Source organism: Phyllobates terribilis, unplaced genomic scaffold (assembly GCF_046119375.1).
Source record: "Phyllobates terribilis strain yellow unplaced genomic scaffold, ASM4611937v1 Scaffold_5__5_contigs__length_657084704, whole genome shotgun sequence".
Lineage (NCBI taxonomy): Eukaryota > Metazoa > Chordata > Amphibia > Anura > Dendrobatidae > Phyllobates > Phyllobates terribilis.
In genome coordinates, this window is record NW_027362765.1 from 237,208,129 (window position 1) to 237,225,913 (window position 17,785).

Consider the following 17,785-nt stretch of genomic DNA (forward strand, 5'->3'; position numbering starts at 1 on the left):
GGAGCATGTTCACACTAGCAAAAAGAAGCAAAACCTACAAAAGACAAAAATATATCTCATACCCTACCATCATTATATATAAATGTAAAGCAAAGTTGCATAATAAATATAGGGTACTTAGTGAACTATTTTTGATCAAAAAAAGTATACAAGCCGTCCCACCAGCGGCAAGGTGACCCTAAATTGGGACGGTACCTATACTGCCTATATTAAAAACCTTACTGTATATCAAAGTTGAAGTAATGCATATAAAAGGGTAGACAAATAGGACCGGGTTCCAACTCCAGACCACCTAGGCCCGTGGTAAGCTACATATATACCAATCAGCTCAACAAAGGGGATGCCACACCCTTAAATTGCACAGAATGCAAACAAGACAAAAAACCAAGCAATGTGAACTGAGGTCTAAGATGGTAGACATGCAAGAAATAGGAGCATGTTCACACTAGCAAAAAGAAGCAAAACCTACAAAAGACAAAAATATATCTCATACCCTACCATCATTATATATAAATGTAAAGCAAAGTTGCATAATAAATATAGGGTACTTAGTGAACTATTTTTGATCAAAAAAAGTATACAAGCCGTCCCACCAGCGGCAAGGTGACCCTAAATTGGGACGGTACCTATACTGCCTATATTAAAAACCTTACTGTATATCAAAGTTGAAGTAATGCATATAAAAGGGTAGACAAATAGGACCGGGTCCCAACTCCAGACCACCTAGGCCCGTGGTGTCAACCCAGATAACCCCTTACGAACTGCCCCCTTCTGCTTGCTACAAAACATGACAAACAGCATAGCCCTGCAGGATAAAGAGCAGGGAAGGCCCAAAAGGATGGGAAGCGAAAGAAAAGCAGCAAGTGCCCAATGTTTTCGCAAGTGTCTGCAAAGTCAATGAGGGAAGAGATGCACTGCAATGGTCAGCAAATGAGAAAAAGAGCTGTGCTGCATTGGCCGGGAATCGAACCCAGGCCTCCCGCATGGCAGGCGAGAATTCTACCACTGAACCACCAATGCTTGGATGAGTCCTTCATGTCAGTGGTGCCTGCCAGATGCAGGTCCCAGGATCAGACAGCCACCATCGCCCGACCTGACCACATGAAGCTCTTGCGGTGCGGTGTGGTGCGGTGTGGTGCAGTACGGTGCAGTGCGGTGCGGTGCTGTTCAGTGCGTGTTTGCAGCCTGGCTAGCTCAGTCGGTAGAGCGTGAGACTCTTAATCTCAGGGTCGTGGGTTCGAGCCCCATGTTGGGCGGTTGCTTATTGCTGCCTTTTACTACTTATGCTAACCACTGTCAACCAAGATAACCCCTTACGAACTGCCCCCTTCTGCTTGCTACAAAACATGACAAACAGCATAGCCCTGCAGGATAAAGGGCAGGGAAGGCCCAAAAGGATGGGAAGCGAAAGAAAAGCAGCAAGTGCCCAATGTTTTCGCAAGTGTCTGCAAACTCAATGAGGGAAGAGATGCGCTGCAATGGTCAGCAAATGAGAAAAAGAGCTGTGCTGCATTGGCCAGGAATCAAACCCAGGCCTCCCACGTGGCAGGCAAGAATTCTACCACTGAACCACCAATGCTTGGATGAGTCCTTCATGTCAGTGGTGCCTGCCAGATCCAGGTCCCAAGATCAGACTGCCACCATCGCCCGACCTGACCACATGAAGCTCTTGCGGTGCGGTGCAGTGCGGTGCAGTGCGGTGCAGTGCGGTGCGTGTCTGCAGCCTGGCTAGCTCAGTCGGTAGAGCATGAGACTCTTAATCTCAGGGTCGTGGGTTCGAGCCCAACGTTGGGCGGTTGCTTATTGCTGCCTTTTACTACTTATGCTAACCACTGTCAACCCAGATAACCCCTTACGAACTGCTCCCTTCTGCTTGCTACAAAACATGACAAACAGCATAGCCCTGCAGGATAAAGGGCAGGGTAGGCCCAAAAGGATGGGAAGCGAAAGAAAAGCAGCAAGTGCCCAATGTTTTCGCAAGTGTCTGCAAAGTCAATGAGGGAAGAGATGCGCTGCAATGGTCAGCAAATGAGAAAAGGAGCTGTGCTGCATACATTACATTACATTAAAAGAACATAGTAACATAAAAAACGGAAAAAAACTGAATAAGGACAACAGCATAAACAAGCTCGTAGCCCATGACATATGAGTAAAGACATATGAATATGGAATAAAATAAAATAAAATAATTGCAGTCAAATAATCCTATAAAGGAATAGTAGGTCTCTTAAAGCTTAGTGACATAAAAAAGTTAGAGGTTGATAAACACTCTCGACCAAGGGAGTACTTTATTCGCAGAAGGGTGGAGGGAGTGGATGGGTGTAAACAAAAGGGAAAAGGGATAAGAATAGGGACTAAGAATAGAAAGAATATCATATTAGGAGATTGATATGGTTTTCTAGGGGGGGGGGCAAGGAAAGAATTAAACCTCCTGGCTCCGTTGGCTCCAAACTTTAGAAAATTTGGGATGGGTATAGGTTTCCCAGCTGGTGAGTTCCTCTAAGCGTCTAATCATGTTTACTTTATTTATCCATTCGGAGTGAGTAGGGGGAGATTCTAGTTTCCAATGTAGAGCGATCAGTTGTTTTGCAGAATCCAACAACAAGGGGATCAAGTCATGTTTTTTTGGCTTATAATTATCTGTTATAGAATTTCTTTAGGGGATAATGATTGTCTTATCAGTAGTGTTGAGCGAGCACTAAAATGCTCGGGTGCTCGAAGCTCGGGCCGAGCTCACTGTGATACTCGGGTGCTCGACCCGAGCAACGAGCCCAATGTTAGTCTATGGGAGACCCAAACATTTTTGCGGCGGCTCCCCCGGCAGTCTGTAGAAAGCCTAAAAAGTGCCCAAAACGATAGTGACAGTGCTCAAATGACATGGGGACAGCATGGGGATCGCCCCTGGAAGCATTTCTGACCCCCAGGTCACTGCTGTCAACAATGAGGTATTAAGCCACTTTTACAGGCTCACAATAAAACGTTCAAAAACGAAAGTGAAAGTGCTTTCCTGTGAAATATGTTAACCCCTTAACGACCATGGGTCTTTCTGTTTTTGTGTTTTCCTTTTTTGCTCCCCTTCTTCCCAGAGCCAGAACTTTTTTAATTTTCGTTCAATATGGCCATGTGAGGGCTTATTTTTTGCGGGACGAGTTGTACTTTTAAACACCATCACTGGTTTTACCATATCGTGTGCTGGAAAATGGGAAAAAAATTCCAAGTGCAGTGAAACTGCAAAAAAAATGCAATTCCACAGTTGTTTTTTGGGTCCTTTTTTTACCACGTTCACAGATTGCTAAAACTGACCTGCCATCATTATTTTCCAGGTCGTTACGAGTTCATAGACACCAAACATGTATAGGTTCTTTTTTATTTAAGTGGTGAAAAAAAAATCCAAAGCTTGCTAAAAAAAACAAAAAAAATGGCGCCATTTTCCGAGACCCTTAGCTTCTCCATTTTTCGGGATCTGGGGCCAGGTGAGGGCTTATTTTTTGCGTGCCGGGCTGACGTTTTTATTGATACCATTTTGGGGTAGATCCGATGTTTTTTCGCCCGTTATTGCATTTTATTGCAAAGTTGTAGCGACCAAAAAAACTTAATTCTGGCGTTTAAAATTTTTTTCTCGTTACGCCGTTTACTGATTGTATTAATTCTTCTTTTATATTGATAGATCGGGCGATTCTGAACGCGGCGATACCAAATATGTGTATGTGGGTTTTTTTTATATATATATATTTTATTTGAATGGGGCGAAAGGGGGGTGACTTAAACTTTTATATATTTTTTATTTTTTTTATTTTTTTAAAAACTTTTTTTTACACTTTCTGCTTGCTTCTATAGTCTACAGAGGAGGCTAGAAGCAGCAGTTGTCTGATTGCTTCTACTGCATACAAGCGATGAGCAGATCGCTTGTATGCAGGAGAAATGCTCACTTGCTATGAGCGCTGTCCACTAGGTGGCGCTCATAGCAATTGAGACATGACAACCACAGGCGTCTGCTGCAGACCCTGAGTTGTCATGCCCACCCATTGGTGACCCGCGATCATGTGACAGGGTCACTGATGGGCGGGGCTTAGGACTCCCGGAAGCGCGAGTTAAATGCCACTGTCAGAGATTTAACATGTTAACAGCCGCGGGTGGATTGCGATTCCAATAATCAGCTGACATGTGCTCGCTTCAGTGCGGGCTCACCGCAGGAGCCCCCGCTGAACAGGCCTTCCCGACCTGGTGCGTACTATTACTGACCAGGTCGGAAAGGGGTTAAGGAACATCCTTTCCAGGGTAAAGACTTGTGTATAAGGTAAAATAAATAACTAAAAACAAAAATACTCCTCCACACCTTGGGCTATGTTCACAAGTAGCATTTTTTATGCGTTTTTGCACGTTTGTATTGCTTTCAACTGTGACAAATGCATTCACCGGGAAATGTCATTTTAACATTTTACAACCTTATCTGGCCATGTGTTGTGTGACACATGCATACAGTGCTAAAAAGACATGGGAACAGCATGGGGAAGACCCCTGGAAGCATCTCTGACACCCAGGTCACTGCCTAAAAGTGTGCCCATCAGAAGTGATCCTTGCCGCATCAGAAGATGCAGACTTGCAACTATCCCCGTGCAAGTCCTTGTCCCAGGGCAGTGTTCAATTGTATCTCCCCCATAACTTGCAATACAAGCGCAAGTATGCAGCCAGCCACCCACCCACCCCCAGGCTGCAATACCATACTGCTAGCTTGCTTGCACTTGAAATTGGGCCTTTTAGGCATGTGGAGGTGGAATCTGGCCACCACGTCATGGCTGCATCGGTAGCCTGGTATTCATACTCAGTCCCCAGCCGCCCGGCGGCCGGGTGTACACGCTTGGTCCCCAGCCGCCAGGGGGCGGCCGGGTGTCCATACTCAGTCCCCAGCCGCCCCGCGGCCGGGTGCCCACACGCAGTCCCCAGCCGCGTGGGGGTGGCCGGGTGTCCATAAACGGTCCCCAGCCGCCCCTATTTGCCCCGGTGCGCCTTATACACAAGCGCGCATACCAAAACATTACCTGTGCCCTCCCCAGTGCATTTAGTGGGAAGGACAGCCTAACCACAAACACGTGGACAAGTGAATGTGGCCAGGAATGGTCCATCTCACTGACGCCTTCACACTGGGTTAATATTGTGGAAGCCGGGACACAGTTGGACACTGGGATGCAACACGTCCTCCAGACATAGAGGATTGCGGGTCCTGGGTCAATCAGGCTTCAACACAACGTTCAGAAGGTAGACAGCAGCAGTGGTCGGCCTCCTACACAACGAGTAAATTATTCATGATCATGAGGCCATCCACCTCCTTAGCTTTCTGTTCCTTGGAATGCAAGCGCATGTATGTAGTAGCAGCTAGGCCTGAGGTGGTCAGCGTTTTGGCGCATATTCTACCTCCTTCGAGGATTGCTGGATGTTTTCCTGCTACTATCCCAGTTCTATGACTCCCGTTAAAACAAAGCTTCAGGTGATGAATGATGGATGAGGTGGTGGCAAAGGAGAAAGAGCAGGAGGAACAGGGACCATTCACATCAATATCAGGCCAGCCAACCAAACATGTCTTGTAGGATATGTTTCTGTACCAAAAGGAGCGGTTCAGCTACACAGTTATAAGGCATACAGTGAATGCAATGCCTACCAAAAATTTCGAGGCACTCCAATGCCCCTTGGAAGTGACATGGAGGTCAGAGGGCCTTAACTAAACCGTTTTTTCCATTTATAGCAACTGGGTCTCCTGTACACTGTTGGCCTAAGCAGGGAATGGAAGGCTTTCCAAAAATTATTAGGCACTGCAATGCCCCTTGAAACAGACGTGGATTACAGCGTATTAAAAACCTTCTACCCATTATTGGGGAGTGGGTCTCCCTTAGTGTTCGCCTATGCATTGAAAAGCAAAAGCTGACAATAATTAGGAGGAAATGCAATGCCCGTTGCAAGAGTCGTGGAGGTTAGAAGTAATTAAAAACAACATGTCAATGCCCCTTGGAAGAGCTGTGGAGTTGAGAGTGGTTTAACAAGATGGTTTCAATGCCCCTTAGAAGAGACGTGGAGTTCAGAGTGTTATAACAAGACAGTTTTAATGCCCCTTGGAAGAGATGTGGAGGTCACAGTAGCTTAACAAGATGGTTTTAATGCCCCTTGGAAGAGACGTGGAGTTCAGAGTGGTTTAACAAGACAGTTTTAATGCCCCTTGGAAGAGTGGTGGAGGTTACAGTGGAATAAAAAGACAATATCAATGCCCCGTGGAAGAGACGTGGAGGTCACAGTAGCTTAACAAGACGGTTTTAATGCCCCTTGGAAGAGTGGTGGAGGTCGCAGTGGAATAAAAAGACAATATCAATGCCCCTTGGAAGAGTGGTGGAGGTTGCAGTGGAATAAAAAGACAATGTCAACGTCCTGTGGAAGAGACGTGGAGGTCACAGTAGCTTAACAAGACGCTTTTAATGCCCCTTGGAAGAGTGGTGGAGGTCGCAGTGGAATAAAAAGACAATATTAACGACCCTTGAAAGAGACGTGGAGGTCACAGTAGCTTAACAAGATGATTTTAATGCCCCTTACAAGAGCCATGCAGTACAGCATATTAAAAACATTATTCCCATTATTGGGGAGTGGGTCTCCCATAGTCTTTGCCTATGCCTTCCAAGCAAAAGCTGCCAAAAATTAGGAAGGGGGAACTTGCAATGTCCCTTACAAGAACCATGCAGTACAGCATATTAAAAACATTATTCCCATTATTGGGGAGTGGGTCTCCCATATTCTTTGCCTATGCCTTCCAAGCAAAAGCTGCCAAAAATTAGGACAGAGGAACTTGCAATGCTGGCAACATGGACCACGGTCACCCTGGTGGTATAGTGGTCGTGGAGGCTGAGGATAAGGAGAAGAGCAAAAAACAGCCGAAATGAGGAAGCGTATACCCATGTGTGGGTGTGAAGCGATGCATGGGAATACACCTCCGAAATAACACAGTGGATTTGACTTTATGTTACTCTGCTGTCATTTGGTGGTGATGAGAAGTCTGGCCCAATCCAGCCCTTGTTCATTTTGATAAGGGTCAGCTTGTCAGCATTGTCAGTTAACAGGCAAGTGCGCTTATCAGTTATAATTCCCCCAGCGGCACTAAAAACACGCTCCGATAACACGCTAGCGGCAGGGCAGGCCAGGACCTCCAAGCCATACAGAGTGAGTTCATTCCAAGTGTCCAGCTTGGATACCCAATAATTAAAAGGCACAGAGGAATCACGGAGGACGCTGGTACTCCCTCACCATCTTTTGAAACTTTCCACTCCTTGTGAGAGTACCCTGCGCCTCAGGGCCTGTAAGCTGGGCAGGTCTCAGAAAACTGTCCTAGAACATTGATAGTGTTCCCCTACCTCTGCTGGATTGGAGTTGCGTCTCTCTCGCCTGTATGCCTTAGTTGGGCAGCGAACTGTGACCTCTGCCGCTACCGTGTTCAGATGGGAATTTTTTTAATAGTTCTGCAGCAAGGGCCTTCTTGTACTGCCCCATTTTTGTAGACCTCTCCAACTCAGGAATAAGAGAGTGAAAGTTCTCCTTGTAGAGGGGGTCTAAAAGTGTCATCAACCAGTAATGACTGTCACCCAACATTTTGACAATGCGAGGATCACGGTTAAGGCAGCGTAACATAAAGTCAGCCATGGGTGCCAGACTGGTAACGGGCAAGACTTCCGTGTCCTCACCAACATGACGACTGATAGTGTTGAGCGATCACTAAAATGCTCGGGTGCTCGAAGCTCGGGCCGAGCTTACCGTGATACTCGGGTGCTCGACCCGAGCAACGAGCCCAATGTTAGTCTATGAGAGACCCGAGCATTTTTGCGGCAGCACCCCCGGCAGTCTGTAGAAAGCCTAAAAAGTGCCCAAAACGATAGTGACAGTGCTCAAAAGACATGGGGGCAGCATTGGGTTCGCCCCTGGAAGCATTTCTGACCCCCAGGTCACTGCTGTCAACAACGTGGTCAGAGGTATTAAGCCACTTTTGCGGGCTCACAATAAAACGTTCAAAAACGAAACTGAAACGGTTTTCCTGTGAAATATGTTAAGGAATTTCCTTTCCAGGGTAAAAACTTGTGTATAAGGTAAAATAAATAACCAAAAACAAAAATACTCCTCCACACCTTGGGCTATGTTCACAAGTAGCATTTTTCATGCGTTTTTGCACTTTTGTATTGCTTTCAACCGTGACAAATGCGTTCACCGGGAAATGTAATTTTAACATTTTACAACCTTATCTGGCCATGTGCTGTGTGACACATGCATACAGTGCTGAAAAGACAAGGGATCAGCATGGGGAAGACCCCTGGAAGCATCTCTGACCCCCAGGTCACTGTCTAAAAGTGTGCCCATCAGAAGTGATCCTTGCCGCATCAGAAGATGCAGACTTGCAACTATCCCCGTGCAAGTCCTTGTCTCAGGGCAGTGTTCAATTGTACCTCCCCAATTCCTTGCAATGCAAGCGAAAATATGCAGCCAACCACCCACCCACCCGCAGGCTGCAATACCATACTGCTAGCTTTCACTTGAAATGGGGCCTTTTAGTTTGGAGGAGGCCGAAGCTGGCCACTACCTCATGGCCGCTTCGGCAGCGAGGTATCCATACTCTGTCCCCAGCCGCCCGGCGGCCGGGTGTCCACGCTCGGTCCCCAGCTGCCAGGTGGCGGCCAGGTGTCCATACTCGGTCCCCAGCCGTCCTGATTTCTCCTGTCACCTTCCCCCACACTTTTCTTAGCCTGGCCTGCTTTAGGGCAGCATTGGACGAGCCCACCAGAGAACCAGACTCCTCCGGTGGGCCCTGGCTTCTCCATCAGGGGAGTTGAGAGTGCCTAGGTGAGGAGCATGATGATGATGATAGAAGTTAGCATCTGCTTTGTTTTCTTGGAATGCAAGCGCATGTATGTAGTAGCGGCTAGGCCTGAGGTGGTCCGCGTTTTGGCGCATATCCTACCTCCTCCGAGGATTGCTGGATGTTTTCCTGCTACTATCCCAGTTCTATGACTCCCGTTAAAACAAAGCTTCAGGTGATAAATGATGGATGAGGTGGTGGCAAAGGAGAAAGAGCAGGAGGAACAGGGACCATTCACATCAATATCAGGCCAGTCAACCAGATATGTCTTGTAGGATATGTTTCTGTAACAAAAGGGGCGGTTCGGCTACACAGTTATAGGGCATACAGTGAGTGCAATGCCTACCAAAAATTTCCAGCCACTTCAATGCCCCTTGGAAATGACATGGAGGTCAGAGGGCGTTAACTAAACCTTTTTTTCGATTTATAGCAACTGGGTCTCCCGTGCACTGTTGGCCTAAGCAGTGAAAGGAAGGCTTTCCAAAAATTATGAGGAATTGCAATGCCCCTTAGAAGAGCCATGTGTGGCACCCCATGGGTCTGGTCACCACAGTAATAGAGATATTACGTCGGAGAGCAAGTGGGAGGTTTCCTGGTCAGGATCCCTTAAACATGCAACATCCTCCTGCCCCAGTCCTGGGAGGGGAGAATTCTGCCCTTATAAACTGGATCTGGGGCGTGGTTGAGTGAGTCAGAGAACAGTCAGAGTCAGAGTGAGAGCAAGGGAAAGTAACAGCAAGGAGCTCTGTAGGAGCTAGGAGCTAAAGACCAGGGGCTGGAAGCTGAGCAGAGCTCGCCCTGGCAGAAGACAATAGGAACCGGACACAGGAGTCTGAAGCTGTGAGGACTTATATATCCAGCAGCAGAAACCAGCCGGCAGGGGATTTCAGGTCCTCTGGCCATAGAAGCTCGGAGGCTCAGTCACAAGCAAGGGACCAGCACCGCCGTCGTGGAGCGGAGCCTAACAGAAGGCCCCAAGTCACCAGCCATACGGGTGAGCACTACACGGTACACTCTGGGACGTGGGCTACTTCTATCCGCTTACAGCAAGGTAGCCAGGAAGAGTGCAGACAGACGGGGAGGCCTACAACTCCACCTGGCCAGGGGAACTCCTGCTTGCTCACAGACTGACCAGGCCTCTTATGCTAGCCAGTACTCCCGGGAGGGTCTACCTTATAATCATCAATAAAGACCCTGAACTGCACTGCAAAGACTCTGAGTCGTTCCTGCTGCGCTCGTGCACCATCACCCCCATCATCCACACTCACTGCCCTGAGGCTATACTCCTCCCAAGGGGAGTTATCCCATTCTATGCTGCGCACACAACACCAGCCTCAGCGGTCTGCCTTGCAGCGGTGGTACTCCCTGACCGCAATCCACGGGTGGCGCAGTTGGACAATTCACCTCAAAACCTAAGAAAGACTGCCACTGGTTTGACCAGCCTGAGCCACGGGACCGGGTCACCGCCACGGAGACTACAGACCCCAGAGACCCGGCACCGGGTATCCCACACACGTGTACACACGGCCCAGGGGGCGTGTCACATGCAGTACAGCATATTACAAACATAAGTCCCATTATTGGGGAGTGGGTGTCCCATAGTATTTTCTTATGCCTTGCAAGCAAAAGCTGCCAAAAATTAGGACGGAGCAACTTGCAATGCCCCTTACAAGAGCCATGCAGTACAGCACATTACAAACATAAGTCCCATTATTGGGGAGTGGGTCTCCCATAGTATATGCTTATGCCTTGCAAGCAAAAGCTGCCAAAAATTAGGACGGAGCAACTTGCAATGCCCCTTACAAGAGCCATGCAGTACAGCATATTACAAACATAAGTCCCATTATTGGGGAGTGGGTGTCCCATATTATTTGCTTATGCCTTGCAAGCAAAAGCTGCCAAAAATTAGGACGGAGCAACTTGCAATGCCCCTTACAAGAGCCATGCAGTACAGCATATTACAAACATAAGTCCCATTATTGGGGAGTGGGTCTCCCATAGTATTTGCTTATGCTTTCCCAGCAAAAGCTGCCAAAAATTAGGATGGAGCAACTTGCAATGCCCCTTACAAGAGCCATGCAGTACAGCATATTACAAACATAGGTCCCATTATTGGGGAGTGGGTGTCCCATGGTATTTGCTTATGCTTTCCCAGCAAAAGCTGCCAAAAATTAGGACGGAGGAACTTGCAATGCTGGCACCCTGGTGGTATAGTGGTGGTGGAGGCTGAGGATAAGGAGAAGAAGATTAAACAGCCGAAAAGTGGAAGCGTATACCCATGTGTTGGTGTGAAGCGGTGCATGTGAATACACCTCCCGAAATAACACAGTGGATTTAACTTTATGTTACTCTGCTGTCATTTGGTGGTGATGAGAAGTCTGGCCCAATCCAGCCCTTGTTCATTTTGATAAGGGTCAGCTTGTCAGCATTGTCAGTTGACAGGCGAGTGCGCTTATCAGTTATAATTCCCCCAGCGGCACTAAAAACACGCTCCGATAACACGCTAGCGGCAGGGCAGGCCAGGATCTCCAAGGCGTACAGAGCGAGTTCATTCCAAGTGTCCAGATTGGATACCCAATAATTAAAAGGCACAGAGGAATCACGGAGGACGCTGGTACGATCGGCAAGGTACTCCCTCACCATCTTTTGAAACTTTCCACTCCTTGTGACAGTACCCCGCGCCTCAGGGCCTATAAGCTGGGCGGGTGTCAGAAAACTGTCCCAGAACATTGACAGTGTTCCCCTGCCTCTGCTGGATTGGAGTTGCATCTCTCTCGCCTGTATGCCTTGGTTGGGCAACGAACTGTGACCTCTGCCGCTAGCGTGTTCAGATGGGAATTTTTTTAAGAGTTCTGCAGCAAGGGCCTTCTGGTATTGCCCCATTTTTGTAGATCTCTCCACCTCAGGATTAAAAGAGTGAAAGTTCTCCTTGTAGCGGGGGTCTACAAGTGTCATCAACCAGTAATGACTGTCACCCAACATTTTGACAACGCGAGGGTCACGGTTAAGGCAGCGTAACATAAAGTCAGCCATGCGTGCCAGACTGGTAACGAGCAAGATTTCCGTGTCCTCACCAAGATGACGACTGACCATGCTCTCCTCCTCCTCCTCCTCTTCCTCCTCCCCTCTGTCCTCAGGCCACCCACGCTGAACCGACGGTATGACACTTGTACAGGTACTACCGTCTACAACACATGATAGCAGCTCCTGTTCTTCCTCCTCCTCCTCCTCCTCTCCCTCATTGTCCCCCAATGCACATTGGGATGAGATGAGGCTGGGCTGTGTGTAATCGCCCGCTACGGCTTCTTGATCCATCTCATCATACTCTGGCTGCAATGCCTCCTCTTTAATTCTCTGCAGAGAGCGTTGCAAAAGACAGACAAGTGGGATGCTGACACTAATGATGGCGTCATCGCCACTCACCATCTTGGTGGCCTCCTCAAAGTTTGTCAGGATGGTACATATGTCAGACATCCAGGTCCACTCCTGAGGTCTTATGTGTGGAGTCTGACCTGAATATCGACGGCCTTGTTGCAGCTGGTACTCCACAACTGCTCTCTTCTGCTAACAAATCCTTTGCAACATGTGGAGGGTAGAGTTCCAACGTGTGGGGACATCACACACCAGTCGGTGTGCCGGAAGCTGCAAATGCTGCTGCAACACAGCAAGGGCGTCGGAAGCTGTAGCCGACTTGCGAAAATGAGCTGACAGGCGTCGTACTTTCACAAGCAGATCTGGCAACTCGGGGTACGATTTAAGAAACTGCTGAACCACGAGGTTAAGCACATGAGCCAGGCATGGTACGTGTGTGATCTCACCTCGCCTCAGAGCCGCCACCAGGTTACGGCCATTGTCACACACGACCATGCCGGAATGTAGGTTCAGCGGTCTCAGCCACAGATCTGCCTGCTCTTTCACAGCTGTCCACAACTCACAAGCAGTGTGAGGTTTATCACCTAAGCTTATGAGTTTCAGCACAGCCTGTTGCCACTTGGCGGAGGCAGTGCTGCAATACTTGCAGCTTGTAACTGATGTGGTGATATCTGAGATGGAGGCTGAACATGAGGAGGAGGAGGAGGAGGATGCGCAGGAGCTGTACACTGTGGGGGCAACTCTGACTGACATAGGGCCCGCAATCCTCGGTGTGGGGAGGATGTGTTCCGTCCCAAGGTCAGACTGGGTCCCGGCTTCCACTATGTTTACCCAGTGTGCCGTCAGAGAGATGTACCGTCCCTGGCCACAAGCACTTGTCCACGTGTCCGTTGTCAGGTGGACTCTCCCTGTAACTGCGTTGTTGAGGGCACGGCAGATGCTTTGGGACTAGAGATGAGCGTTGTTCTACTTGAACTGTTCGCCAATCTCAAATTCGAGCTGTTTTGGGCGGTGTTCGAGCCGTTCGGCGAACACGAACAATTTGAGAAAAATTCGGCTGTTCGAGGTTATGTTCGATAACTGTTCGTGCACCAAAATCATAACTGGATTTTTTCTCAGTAATGATGAAAATTAATGTTAATACGCAGTTTGAGTGTACAGCGGGGTGGGGGGAGGGGCAGGGGATGGATCTCTGCAGGAACAATGAAGATCTCCATTTTTTTTGCTCTTTCCCGCATTTGCAGTGGGGAGGTGCAATCTGTCAGCCTATCAGCAGCGCACACACGGAGCGAAGTGCTTTTTTTCACACAAGCAAGGGCATGTGTCATTGGCAGTGTATGTCACATGTCCTTGCCCTATAAGACCAAGCCATTTTCCCCGTCGCCACCATTTTCTCACTGCTGCAGCTGCGTGTTAGACGGCACCGCTGTTGCTGTGTGCGCCATACCTTGTTAATTTCAAGCCAATTTTCGCACAAATATACAGATAGCTTGGGAGTAGGGAATAGTTGTGATTGCAGTCCTTTTAAGGACTAGGTTACAGCATTTCCTACGACTTTTATCAGGGAGGTCTGTGCTCTTAAATAGATAGGTTGTGGGAGTAAAGACTAATTGTAATTGGAGTCCTTTTCAGGACTAGGTTACATCAGTTCCTATCAGTTTTTGCCAGGCAGGTCTGTGCCAGTGCTGTGCAAGTTTTTTTCACAGCATTTGGCTGAATCTAGCAAAGCTAATCCTTTTTGGCCTATTGCAGAGTGTGTTAGTCAGTGGAGTAGCCTATCTGTGTTGCAAGATATAACACCTGTGTATAGAATACCAATTTTTTTACTGCACCTAGTGAAGTAAAATCTTTTGGGCATAGCATCATTCTATTAGTCCATCTATACTGACCTCCATCAGGTTGCAAACTGAATATAATTTTTTTCTGCATCTAGCTCTGAAAAAATAGTTGGGCTTCTAGCAGTGTGTGGGACTTCGTCTATTAGTCCATCTATACTGACCTCCATCAGGTTGCAAATTAAAAATAATTTTTTTCTGCATCTAGCTCTGAAAAAATATTTGGGCTTCTAGCAGTGTGTGGGACTTGGTCTATTAGTCCATCTATACTGACCTCCATCAGGTTGCAAATTAAAAATAATTTTTTTCTTCATTTAGCTCTGAAAAAATATTTGGGCTTCTAGCAGTGTGTGGGACTTGTTCTATTAGTCCTTCTATACTGACCTCCAGCAGGTTGCAAATTGAATATAATTTTTTTCTGCATCTAGCTCTGAAAAAATAGTTGGGCTTCTAGCGGTGTGTGGGACTTGGTCTATTAGTCCATCTATACTGACCTCCATCAGGTTGCAAATTAAAAATATTTTTTTTCTGCATCTACCTCTGAAAAAATATTTGGGCTTCTAGCAGTGTGTGGGACTTGGTCTATTAGTCCATCTATACTGACCTCCATCAAGTTGCAAATTAAAAATATTTTTTTTCTGCATCTAGCTCTGAAAAAATATTTGGGCTTCTAGCAGTGTGTGGGACTTGGTCTATTAGTCCATCTATACTGACCTCCATCAGGTTGCAAATTAAAAATAATTTTTTTCTGCATCTAGCTCTGAAAAAATATTTGGGCTTCTAGCAGTGTGTGGGACTTGGTCTATTAGTCCATCTATACTGACCTCCATCAGGTTGCAAATTAAAAATAATTTTTTTCTTCATTTAGCTCTGAAAAAATATTTGGGCTTCTAGCAGTGTGTGGGACTTGGTCTATTAGTCCATCTATACTGACCTCCATCAGGTTGCAAATTAAAAATAATTTTTTTCTTCATTTAGCTCTGAAAAAATATTTGGGCTTCTAGCAGTGTGTGGGACTTGGTCTATTAGTCCATCTATACTGACCTCCATCAGGTTGCAAATTAAAAATAATTTTTTTCTGCATCTAGCTCTGAAAAAATATTTGGGCTTCTAGCAGTGTGTGGGACTTGGTCTATTAGTCCATCTATACTGACCTCCATCAGGTTGCAAATTAAAAATAATTTTTTTCTGCATCTAGCTCTGAAAAAATATTTGGGCTTCTAGCAGTGTGTGGGACTTGGTCTATTAGTCCATCTATACTGACCTCCATCAGGTTGCAAATTAAAAATAATTTTTTTCTGCATCTAGCTCTGAAAAAATATTTGGGCTTCTAGCAGTGTGTGGGACTTGGTCTATTAGTCCATCTATACTGACCTCCATCAGGTTGCAAATTAAAAATAATTTTTTTCTGCATCTAGCTCTGAAAAAATATTTGGGCTTCTAGCAGTGTGTGGGACTTGGTCTATTAGTCGATCTATACTGACCTCCATCAGGTTGCAAATTAAAAATAATTTTTTTCTGCATCTAGCTCTGAAAAAATATTTGGGCTTCTAGCAGTGTGTGGGACTTGGTCTATTAGTCCATCTATACTGACCTCCATCAGGTTGCAAATTAAAAATAATTTTTTTCTGCATCTAGCTCTGAAAAAATATTTGGGCTTCTAGCAGTGTGTGGGACTTGGTCTATTAGTCCATCTATACTGACCTCCATCAGGTTGCAAATTAAAAATAATTTTTTTCTTCATCTAGCTCTGAAAAAATATTTGGGCTTCTAGCAGTGTGTGGGACTTGGTCTATTAGTCCATCTATACTGACCTCCATCAGGTTGCAAATTAAAAATAATTTTTTTCTTCATTTAGCTCTGAAAAAATATTTGGGCTTCTAGCAGTGTGTGGGACTTGTTCTATTAGTCCTTCTATACTGACCTCCAGCAGGTTGCAAATTGAATATAATTTTTTTCTGCATCTAGCTCTGAAAAAATAGTTGGGCTTCTAGCGGTGTGTGGGACTTGGTCTATTAGTCCATCTATACTGACCTCCATCAGGTTGCAAATTCAAAATAATTTTTTTCTGCATCTAACCCAGCCAATAGTTTTGGCCTAATACCACAGTTTGGCCACTCAGCTCTGCTCGGTTACCATCCATTGTTTTTTTGTGCAAACAACTCCAGAGTTGTGAATTAGTTAACCACCAAAATGAGTGGAAAAAGGCCTGCTGCTGGTGGAAAGGGGAATAGGCGTGTTGGGAAGGGGAAAAAAGGTTGTGTCCGTGGGGTAGGTGTTAAAGCAACAGTAACATCTGCAGAAGAAAGACCATCTTCCAGCCAAACTAAAATGTCTACTTCTTTTAGCGGACAATGTGATAAGATCCCTTTCTTACGGCCACGCCAATCGCTACAAATTCCAGATGAGGCACAAAAACAGCAGGTGCTTCAACGGATATCAAGTGCTCCTTTAAGTGGGCTCTCCTCCACATCAACTTCAACATCACAAATACTCCAGTCCTCAAAGGTGTCACCCAAATCGCACTTGCTTCCTCACAGCTCCCAAATCTCCAGCTGCCCGTCTGAGTATGAGGTAGAACAGATGGTTGAGTCTGCAGAGCTGTTTACTCATACTATAGCCTGGGAATCAGAGGTCGACTCCAGCGCTTCTGTGAATCCAGACGAGGAAATGATCTGCACTGATGCCCAGAATCTTTATGAGTCGCATCCAGGACCAGACGCAGAAGGTTCTGACCATAATGTAGACCCTCATTCCCAAACTGTAACTCCTGTTGGTGGAGACAATGAGGAAGACGATGATAAGACTCAAATACCTGATTGGAGCGACAACTTTAGTTTTTTGTCAGGGCAGGAACAGGTTGGCTCTGAGGACGACGGGTGTGATAACGCACAGGGTGATGATGATGATGAGGTCGGAGATCCCACTTACTGTCAACCCACAGTCAGCCAAGAGATGAGGTCAGCAGAGGAGGTGGAGGAAGATGCTAGTGACGACGAGGTCAGGTTGCGCCTTCCTGGACAGAGACGTAGTACTGGAAGCACGTCAACAACTGCATCCTCAAACACAACTCTGCCTCTCACCACAAGTCGTGGTGGCTCTTCAGGTCGCATGGGTGCTAAGCCTTGCATAGCCTGGGCATTTTTTCAGATCGATAAAGATGACCCAACTCGTGTTATCTGTAACATTTGTCAGCAAAAGCTAAGTAGAGGCCAAAAAATACATAGTTTGAGTACTTCATGCATGAACCGGCACATGGACATGAAGCATAAGTTGCAGTGGGAAGCTCAGTGTGCTACAATGCGGCCTAGCCGGCCGGGCCAATCACCGTCTGCCATATCTTGTGCATCCGCGGCCTCTTCATCCTCTGTGACTGGGGGGACAGCAGTCACACCTGTTTTGGGGCGCAGACCTGCCACCTCTTTACCCGCAACAGCCAGCGTGATTGGCAGGTCATCATTTTCTTTGGAGGTGGTAACACCAGCTGGTGTTGAGCGCTGTCCGACATCGATAGCACCACCTTTAGATCAAGGCAACCTAACATGTCCGCCTGCATCTTCCTCACAGACCGGCAGTTTGCCAGGGACACCCTTATCAACCCCGTCTAAGCACAATAGCCAGCCCTCGGTCCCTCAGATGTGGACAAGTAAAAGACCATTTCCTCCTAGCCATGAGAAAGCTAAGAGGTTGAATTTCACCA

At 46.9% G+C, this 17,785-nt stretch overlaps 4 non-coding genes across 4 annotated transcripts; 2 read left to right on the forward strand and 2 right to left on the reverse strand.

Moving 5' to 3' along the window:
* Positions 1–949: 949 nt before the first annotated feature.
* Positions 950–1,020, reverse strand: TRNAG-GCC (transfer RNA glycine (anticodon GCC)). The gene has a single exon. It is a non-coding gene; the product is annotated as a tRNA-Gly (tRNA).
* A 163-nt stretch (positions 1,021–1,183) lies between these two features.
* Positions 1,184–1,256, forward strand: TRNAK-CUU (transfer RNA lysine (anticodon CUU)). Its single transcript has one exon. It is a non-coding gene; the product is annotated as a tRNA-Lys (tRNA).
* A 252-nt stretch (positions 1,257–1,508) lies between these two features.
* On the reverse strand, positions 1,509–1,579 carry TRNAG-GCC (transfer RNA glycine (anticodon GCC)). The gene has a single exon. It is a non-coding gene; the product is annotated as a tRNA-Gly (tRNA).
* Positions 1,580–1,722: 143 nt separating this feature from the next.
* TRNAK-CUU (transfer RNA lysine (anticodon CUU)) lies at positions 1,723–1,795 on the forward strand. Its single transcript has one exon. It is a non-coding gene; the product is annotated as a tRNA-Lys (tRNA).
* The last annotated feature ends 15,990 nt before the right edge of the window (positions 1,796–17,785 follow it).